Here is a 9,643-nt window from a genome sequence, read left to right on the forward strand (position 1 = left end):
TGGGAGCGGGTAACACGGGGAAAGATTTCCTGAAGGAGCTGTCCTGAGATGACTTTTACATTAGCGCCAGAATATCCCCAGGGGGGAAAAAAACTCACTGTTAACACATCCATATATAAAGTCTGCAACATCTAATTTCCATTTACAAACCTTTATTAATTACCAGGCCACAGGGATAACACCAGTGCCCTCGGATTTAGTTTACTGAACAAAATCACTGAGAATGGAATTGAAACCACATTCCTCCAGTTGCTTGCTATGTGACCTTATACAAGTTACTTAACCTTGAGGACTCAGATTCCTTATCTTCATATTGGGGGTAATAGCAGTGTTTTGGGAATTGAGTTAGTACATGTAATGGGCTTAGAACAGTGCCTCGCATCTCCTAAATGCCCATTAAATGTTAGCTGATATTAACTATTTATTGGGCATGTATTAATTTTTAAAACATTTCATACATTTTATTTTTACAAATTGTTGGAAGATAAATTATAGCTTAGATTAGAGCACAAGAGAGGTTAAATGAGTTGCACAATGCCTGAAGAAGAATGCTGTTTCCTCATTCCATTTTCTTTGGGGAAATAAACAAACTCCTGGCTTGGCTTTGCTCTTTAACTCGCTCCATTCTTGGGGAGGCAGAGTGACTTATCTGATTGCTACATTTGGAAAGAATAACTGGTAAGCTTGGTTCACCCTGTCTTTCTTCCTTTCAGGAGTAAACATGCAGTGAACATGATTTCCTCAGTCCTCCTGTGACTGGAGTTAGTTTTAGCAAGCTCATTGGCTAAGAGATCTAAGGCTGTCCTCTCCAACTGGACTTTTTTTTTTTTTTTGGCAAGTTCATTTGCTTAGTCTTCTATGTCCCAATCATTGATTCACCCCCAGGCTTTCTGACAGAAAACTGTGAGGTGTTTGTGAAACATCTCTCAATGTGGTCAAGCACAATGAGTGATCAGTTCCATTTTTTTTTTTTTAAGAGACATTCCTCTTAGAGCCTTCCATCTTCCTGCTGCAAATTGTACTGCTTTGACAACAATTAAAATAAAAAGTAAAGTACCATGAAAACTATGGCAGAAGACTACTAGTTACCTGCTAAAATTTGCTATTTCCTGAATAACAAAACCTGAGTTTTATTTAGTTTCATTGCTGCCTAGACAAAGGTTATATTTGCATGTACCTTATGACTAAGTTCTGGCTAATAAGATACAAGCGGAAATGTTGTGTGGTATTTCCAGAAATTTTTAAAGGGAAGAATTTCACCCTTCTTCTTCTTCTTCCATCCTATTGCCTGAACTGAAGCTCTGGCAGTTTTCTTGTGCTACAGTGATGTTCAGATAATAGGAGGACAAAAGCTGTGAGCTAGAGAATCTGGCTTTCTAATGACTTTAGAGAGCTGCCACACCAGCTTTGAATTGCTAATCTGTAGACTTTTTTTAAAAATTTATTTTAATTAGTTTCAAGTATACAGTACATTGGTTAGACATCTATATAGTTCATAAAACTATCCCAACCCAGTTGCTCCCTCCCTCCCCTGATCCTTGACCTAGCCAACGTATTAATGCTAATTGCATTCCCTATGCCAGCTCCCCATTCCCGTGACCATCCATCAGCTACTATTTTAGACTTCTTTAGCCCTTCACCCCATTCTCCCAGCCCCCCAAACCTTCCAACTCTCTATCCATCACCAAATTGTCCACTATATGTGAGTCTGTTTTTGATTAGTTTGTTCTTTTTATTCCTTGGATTCCACATATAAGTGAAGTCATATAGTGTTGATCTTTCTCTGTCTGACTTAAATACCTTCTAGGTCCACCAAGGCAATATCTTTTCCCATCCCCTTCTTTTTCATATGTAGGGGTCTTTTAATCTGAAGTGAGTCTCTTGTAGGCAGCATATGTAAGGGTCTTGTTTTCTTATCCAATCACCCCATGTCTTTTGATTGGAGCATTTAATTCCATTTACATTTAAAGTAATTGTTGACAGTTATATAGTTATTGCATTTGGCTTGGTGGTGATAAATTCCTTTAGCTTGTTTTTGTCTGGGAAGCTCTTTATCTGTCCTTCCACTCTAAATGATAGCTTTGCTGGATAAAGTGTCCTTGGTTGTAGATCCTGTGTCTTCATCCTGTCAAATATTTTTTGCCAAGCTCTTCTGTCCTGCATAGTTTCTCTTGAGAAATCAGCTGCCAGTCTTATGGGAGTTCCCTTATAAGTAACTATCTGTTTTTCTCTTGCTGCTTTTAAAACATTTTCTTTGTATTTAACCTTTGGCATTTTAATTATGATGTGTCTTGGTGTGGGCCTCTTTGGATCCCTGATTTTTGGAATTCTCTGAACTTCCTGGGGTTTTATGTCCATTTCCTTCACCAGGTTAGGGAAATTTTCTATCATTATTTCTTCAAACAGCTATTCAACATCTTGATTTTCTTCAGTTACACCGATCAGACAGATATTTGGACTCTTAATAGTGTCCCATATCCTCCTTAAATCATATTTATAGTCTTGGCATTCTGATTGTGTGTCCTTGGCTTTTCCATCCTCTAGATAGGGCATGTGATCCTCTTCTTTATTCACTTTATTCCTTTGTTTATTCCATTTAATATACTTTTCATCTCAGATAATGTGTTCTCCATGTTAGACTGGTTCCCTTTTATAATTTCCATTTCCATTTTTATCTCTTTGTTGGAGTTCTCTACATTTCCCAAAAGTTCACTGAGCATCTTTATAACCAATGTTTTGAACTCTACACCTGTTAGATTACTTGATTCCATTATATCTGGATCTATGTTCTGTTCTCTCATATGGCTTCTGCTTCTTTGTCTTCCCATTTTGGCTGTTTTTCCATGTTGTTTCTATGTACTAAGCAAAGTTCCTAGAATCCCGTGAAGTAGGTGTCCAGTGGCATAGTCCTGAGAGGGGTTCAGTTGCATGCCAAATTTAACCCAAGCCTCTACTCCTCTGAAGCCATCTGTTAAGATTCACCAAGCAATCCACAGATGCTGTGCTTATAGTTGCCTCAAAAGGCCACACCAGAAAATGAGGCCAGCTGCCTCCAATGTGAGTCTAGGCACTGCTCAGCAAGGAGCCCGTGACTTGCTGAGGATATACCTGGATGTGGTTTGGATGGGGCTGCGAGTTGGGGGAGGCGAGGTTTTAGGGAATCCTCCAGGCAGAGCGACCTCTTTTATCCAGTTTCATGACGTCTCGGCTATGGTGGCACTGTGTCCGCATACTGGGAGTAGGGAGGGCTAAACAGGGAACAATGGATACTGCCGGCATTTCTGTACGAGCAAGTCTCGCTACTACCCTCACTCTGACAATGTCTCCCTGTAAGTCCCTGGTGCCCCCTGAGCAGCAGACCTGGCACTGGTGCTCTGAGCGAGCAGGTCCATCACTGCGAAAATCCGCTCGCAGACGCAGCCCCTTTAAGAGGCATCTGCCGCTGCCGCTGCCGCTGCCACAGCCTCTGTCTCACTCAGCGGCTCGGGACCAGGCAGCCCCATGTCCTCGCCCTGTCCTACTTTCTGCCATTGCAGGGTGATTTCTTGGATTTCTCCCTAGTTGTATGGTTTGTTCATCCCAGATTTTTCCTTGCTGCTGCTCCTTGTTTGGTTGCCAGAGGAATGAACAGAGCCTCTACATCTATGCCATTTTTCCCCCTCTGCTAACCTGTAGACGTTTTACGTGAAAGAGAAATAAACTTATCTCTTGTTCAAGCCACGGTTATTTTGTTCTGTGGTCTGTCATAAGCAGCTTATAGTAGCTTTGACAGTTATAGAAAATCAGCTTCAAACTCTTCTAAGAGAGGAGAGGAAGCATCTGAAAAATGCAAAGGAAAAGGCTTGCAGAAATGACTGACTCAGCCAGTTAAAGCCCATCCTGACTGTCCTCTCTCCCCCTTCCAAGCCTCTCCAGCTAATGTGTTTTCCCATAGCTACTCCCCCCACCTCAAGGACTCTCTAGCTCACATCTGTTGATTCATGGCTTGCCAACCAACTAATGTCCTTCCTTATCTCTGTAGCTGTGTAGGAATGACAAGACTGTATAAAACTGCTTGTTATGTTACAATCAGGGCTCAGCCTTTGGATAGGAATCCGCTGAGCAGGTGCTGGCATTAATAAGTGTTGCATCCTACTTATAGCCTCAATGTCCCATCTCTCTGTTCGAGAATCTTATAACAGTGCTGATAATGCCAAGGTCGCAAGACAAATGACCTGTAAGACCAGTGGTCTGGAAATTCCTCCCCCCTTCCAGCCCCCCACTAAAAACCCCCCCTCCCACCCTGAGTCATAAGGCACATGTGAAACAGACAAAGGAATTACATGCCCCTTGCATGGACACTGCAGAGGTATATAGGCTGTAATAAATCTAACTAAGGGGAGATCATGATTTGGGTCTGTTGAATGCCCCACGCTTTCCAACGGCAATAAATTCCCCTTTCTGTAACAAAATCGTCTGAGCATCCAATTTCTTCTGTTGGGTGTCGCTTCCTGCAACACTTCTTCCCTGGTCCTTTCGCCCCAAATCTACTTCCAACTCTAAACCCTTCTATATGAAACGCTGGAGCCAAGATTTTAACAGGAAGTTAAATTTATTTGCAAGGGTAAATGATTTAGCTTTAAATTTGGGGCCGAGGAACTTTTAAAAACCTATACTAAGGAGAAATAAAAGATCACCACTAAGACCTCTCAAGTTTCCTCCTATCATGGTCTCCAGGCATGTCATATATTGCTTTTAACTAATTTGTTATATCAGTGTTTAGGAATTTTTAAATTACTTTTCCTATTCAAGCTCTAAGAGCACTAAGAGTTTTCTGTCTGTTTGAATAAAACTACAACTATATTTATCTCTATATATGTACATCTCCAATAAGTTCATTAACAAATATCCATTGTATACCAACTAACCCTTATTTTTTTCTTAGGTTCTGCCCTCCCTGTTTTCTATGACAGGCTAAAACCTTGGGCTCTGACTTTGCTCTCTGAATTCACCTTTCTACTCTCTCTTCATGGACTTAGAGACCTTTTGATTATGTCTTTTATCTCTGCCATGTCCCAGGACCTTTCTCTTCATCTTGATTTGTCTGGCTGCCATCCATGATCCAGCAAAGACGACTAGCTATCATCCTTTCTTTTTTAGGCTATCATTTATTAAAAGCCTAGTATGTGCTAAATGCTATAAAAAACACTTTAAATGCTTTCAATATCTCATCCAATCTTCATATCAATCCTTAAAGTGAGGTGTTCTTTCCATTTTATGGATGAATCGACTGTCATTCAGAGAGATTAAAACTAGTCTGAGGTTTGTTTCTCCCCCCAAACTAATTTTCTTTATGTCGTACTATCTCCTTTTTGAAAAATCTCTCTCTGGTTTTTTATATTTCTCTATCATTATATTCAGATCCTCCTACTTCTCTGACTTTATTTCCTTTCCTATTTTCCCTCTATTTCTTCACATAAGCACTGCAAAATAAAATACGCAGAAAATACTTAGTATAAAAACCAAATAAGGCAGCTCTATCCACCTCAAACCCAGAAGATCACAGGATTGGGACCTAACTATGAATAATACCCCAAATAACTCCTTCCTTTCGGGAAACATATACATACGTACATAAACCTGAAGAAACCTCCTTCCAACCACAGCCCTTCTTTCACTAAGTGCATTAATATCAATGTTTTAGAAAACTAGAGTCACTGCTGAATAGCTGAAATTATCCATCAGATGTTCCTCAAGGAGATTTTTTCTCCTGAAAACTCGAGCATTGAGATTATTGTGTACATACAGTTCTCTATGTACACAAGCCCTCATTGATTTTACAACCCTCATTGGGTTATGACTCACAATGACGAATCTTCACTAAAATGAATGCTGCCCTAGACTGCAAATTCACTGACATTCCAAGAACTTCGCAAATAGCACGAGTGTGACTTTCTTTTTTTTTTTTAAAGGATACTATGTGCTTGTAAAGTTAATCATAGAGGCACATCACATTAAATCGTAATGTTTCCATTACTTAACGTTCTCCACTTTTTTTCATATGAAATCTCCAAAATAAAGGTCATTTGAATTAACAAATCTTTTTTTTTAAAGTTAAGCATTTGTGTAAGAATAATTCACTACTAAAGGTATTTGTTTCATCAGTCTGTTTTATTCTGCATTTCTAGCTGAAATATTGAACACTGCAGTGAGAGTTTTGCTGGAGGAAGGATGGCAGGAAAGGCTAATTTTGGAGCCCTGGAGAACAGTGATCAACAGGAGGACAATTTAAAGAGACTGAAAATGGGAAAGAGTATGGAAAGGAGAGCCTGACGACAGCATAAAAAGGAGAGCCTGAAGACAGCATAAATGTGAACTGTGTTTCAAAACATGCTCAGGGCCCACTCTGCTCTAATATTTGCACCTACACTGCCCACTCTGCTCTAATATTTGCACTTAGTATATATCAAGCACAATTCAAAGTCTTCATATAATTAATAATAGGCACTATATTTATCCCTATTTTACGGTTGGAAAAACCAAAGCACAATGAGGTCAAGCATCTTCCAAGCTTCACAACTAGTTAGCAGGGCTGGGATTCAAACCAAGGCATCACTTCATAATCTTGAATTACAAATCATAAATGTTACACAGCATACATTCTAAAGTAGTAGCTCTCAAACTTGCTTTTAACTATGATCCCTAGTAGAAAGACATGACCCAGTATAGCAAAACATAATAGAAATAGAATGCATTCAGACCTTTCCTACTTTATTTTGAAACTTGTTGGTTGCAACTAATAAATTGATTTTGCAACCCTCATTGGGTTATGACTCACAATTTGAAAAACACTACTTTAGAGACCGGGGCTATAAATAATAACTGAGTATCTCCTCTTGGATGTTTGACAGTCATTTCAAGCAAATGGACAGACATCTTCACTTGGTTGTTGACAATCTCCTAAATTTCTCCCTCAAATCCTGCTCCCTCCCTTTTCTTCCTTTCTTGTTAAATGGCAGCTGCTTCTGCACTATTCATATAGTAGCCACTAGCCACATGAAGCTATTATGCACCTGAAATGTAGCTATGGGAGCTGAGACATGCTGAAAGTGTAAAATACATGCACATTTCAATGACTTAGTACGAAAAAGGAATCTAAAATATCTCATTAATAACTTTTTTATATTGATTGCATTTTAAAATAATGTTTCAGATATACTAAGTATAATGTATTATTAAATTAATCTCACCTGTTTTTTTCCCTTTTTGATGTGGCTACTTGAAATTTTTTAATCACCTCTGTGGCACATTATATTTCTATTGGACAGTAAAGTTCAGGTTGCTCAGACTAAAAACCTTGGAATAATCCTTGACTCCTATCTCTCCATCAGAAAATTGTGGAGGATCTACCTTCAAAATAGATCCATAATTCAACTTCTCACCACCTTCGTTGCTATACCTACTTTTCTTTCTCTCACACACATGCACACACCTGTTCATGTCACTATCTCTTGCTTGGGTATTGAAAGAGCTTCCAAACTGGTATCTTTGTTTCCTTTTCCACCACACCCCACAATTTATTTAGCTATTCTCTACAAACCTGCAGAGTGATCCTTTTAAAAGGGCAATCAGATTATGCCACTCCTCTCTTCAAAATCCTCCAATATCTTTTTCCCAGAGTAAAAGCCCAATATCTTGTAATGGCCTGCAAAGGCTTACAAGATCTGTCCTAATTTCTTACCACTCTCTTCTTCACTCATCTATAGCTGCCTCCTTGAATTCACCAAGTATGTGCCAACCTTATGGCCTTTGCATTTCCTGCAGCTCTGTATGTAACCCTCTACCCTGGATATCCTCTTTCTTCTTTGCTTGGGATCAAATGTCAACTTACCAGCAAGTCCTTTACTGGCTGTTGTATTTAGAATTGCAAACTTCCCTCTTCCACACTTCTTTCCCTGCTTTATTCCTCACAGCCTTTTATTATCCCATATAATTTATTTGTCTATCACCAATAAAATGTAGGTGTTACATGAGAGCAGACACTTTGTTTCACTGCTGTGTTCCCAGCACCTATGTGCTTGGCAAAATGTAGGTGCACGATAAATATTAGTTAAATGAATGAATGAGCTATGGGTTCCCAAACTCGGTTTTGGACCATTTGCAACTAGCCATTCTCAGAAATCTACTGAAATCAAAAACTATCTTTATTTCTTAACGTATCACTGCTCTTGGATTTACAGTAATTCCACAATATACAAAGCAAGAGAGTCTTCTCCACATTCCAAACCTTTTATCCTTTTACTCAGGATTCTTAAGTGCCCTCAAAAAGCTCTAGAAGATGGGTTTTCTCTTTCAGGCATAAAATTTCCTTAGGCATCTGGCCCATGTCCTGAACTTCTGGCCTAAAATATGTGCAGCTATAGGCAGGCAGTATAGACCCTTAACCTCAGACGATCTTCATGAGGTACAACCAGACATTGTAAACACAAGTAGTATTTGCACTCTGGATTGTTGGTTATCTGACCACACTTCACCTACCTAGTCCTTCCGCGGCTGCATTCAGGAAGATGTGCGTTAGGACTAGAAATGAAGGGCACGGGAAGGATGGAATGTCAGAGATTGTAGCCAGGTCCCTTATTTCAGACACGGGAAAATCAAAGCTTAGAGAAAGTAGGCCAAGTAAACTTAGGCCATATACAAATTTAAAAATTTTAAATTAAAAAAAAAATCTAAATAAAGGCACAAGACACATAGTAGTAGAAATGCCACAGGAGGCCAGGTCGCTTGCCTCCCACCATTCAGCCTTTCACCATTCAGCCTTCCACTGGGCATTTTAATGTTCAACCACTCGCAGGCTGTTAAAGGAGAGGCACAGGCGGCGGCCGTCGCTCCTCCCCAGAGGTGAAAGAAAGCGGCCCGCTGTCTGGGCCTCAACTGCCGCCCAGACCAGGCCCCGCAGCGGCCACCCAGACCCAGGTCCGCAGCGGCCACCCAGACCCAGGTCCGCAGCGCCTACGCTCTCGCGAGACCAGCGGACACGGCGAGCGGGCGCGGAGCCTCCGGAAGTGGGCGAGAAAAGCCATCCGCTGCCACTTGGGGCCCGTACGCTCGAGGCCCGGTGGGGTCGAGGGTCTCCGCGGGGACCAGCTCGAGGCGGAGTCACGGAGAAGCCTTCTGCCACTCCCACAGAGGCCTGGGCTCGGTCCCGCTTCCGCCGCCCCTCCCTTTGCCCTTCACGGCGCCCGGCCCTCCTCGTTTGGGGCTTTTTGCTGCGCCTCTGCAGCCTGCCTGTCCCTTTTTAGCTTTCCTTCCTGTTCCTCCCCTACTCTAACGCCAGGGTCGCGGGTCTTGCAGCATCCCAGGAGCCGCACGTATAACTTGTTCAGTGTAAGTGTGATGAATGCCTCTGGTCTCTGGGGGAAATGCCTTCTTTCTATCTATAGCGCTATCTATACATCCTATGTCTACGACAGCTATTCCAGGGGTAACAACTGCTTCCCTCTGTTCCCTACTCCCATTGGTGGCTTCCGCCCCGAATTTGGGAATGGGACATCTCCCACCTGTTATCTTGGAACAGACTAGTCTCTTGTAAGCAGAAGTGCCATTTGGAGTCTTCAAAGCCAGTTGGCTTGGGATTGGGAATTTTACCCCACCCCCCACCCCC

The 9,643-nt window shown here is 41.3% G+C and overlaps 1 protein-coding gene across 3 annotated transcripts in view; it reads left to right on the forward strand.

Moving 5' to 3' along the window:
* Positions 1–9,020: 9,020 nt before the first annotated feature.
* The window catches only part of AGL (amylo-alpha-1, 6-glucosidase, 4-alpha-glucanotransferase), a 60,299-nt gene continuing 59,676 nt past the window's right edge, over positions 9,021–9,643 (forward strand). For all 3 annotated transcript variants that reach the window (XM_006919556.3, XM_015595495.2, XM_015595496.2), the window contains exon 1: positions 9,021–9,366. The gene's annotated coding sequence lies outside the window, so the exon portion shown is untranslated. The remainder of the gene's footprint in view (positions 9,367–9,643) is intronic.

Source organism: Pteropus alecto, unplaced genomic scaffold (genome assembly GCF_000325575.1).
Source record: "Pteropus alecto unplaced genomic scaffold, ASM32557v1 scaffold106, whole genome shotgun sequence".
In the NCBI taxonomy this organism is placed as follows: Eukaryota; Metazoa; Chordata; class Mammalia; order Chiroptera; family Pteropodidae; genus Pteropus; species Pteropus alecto.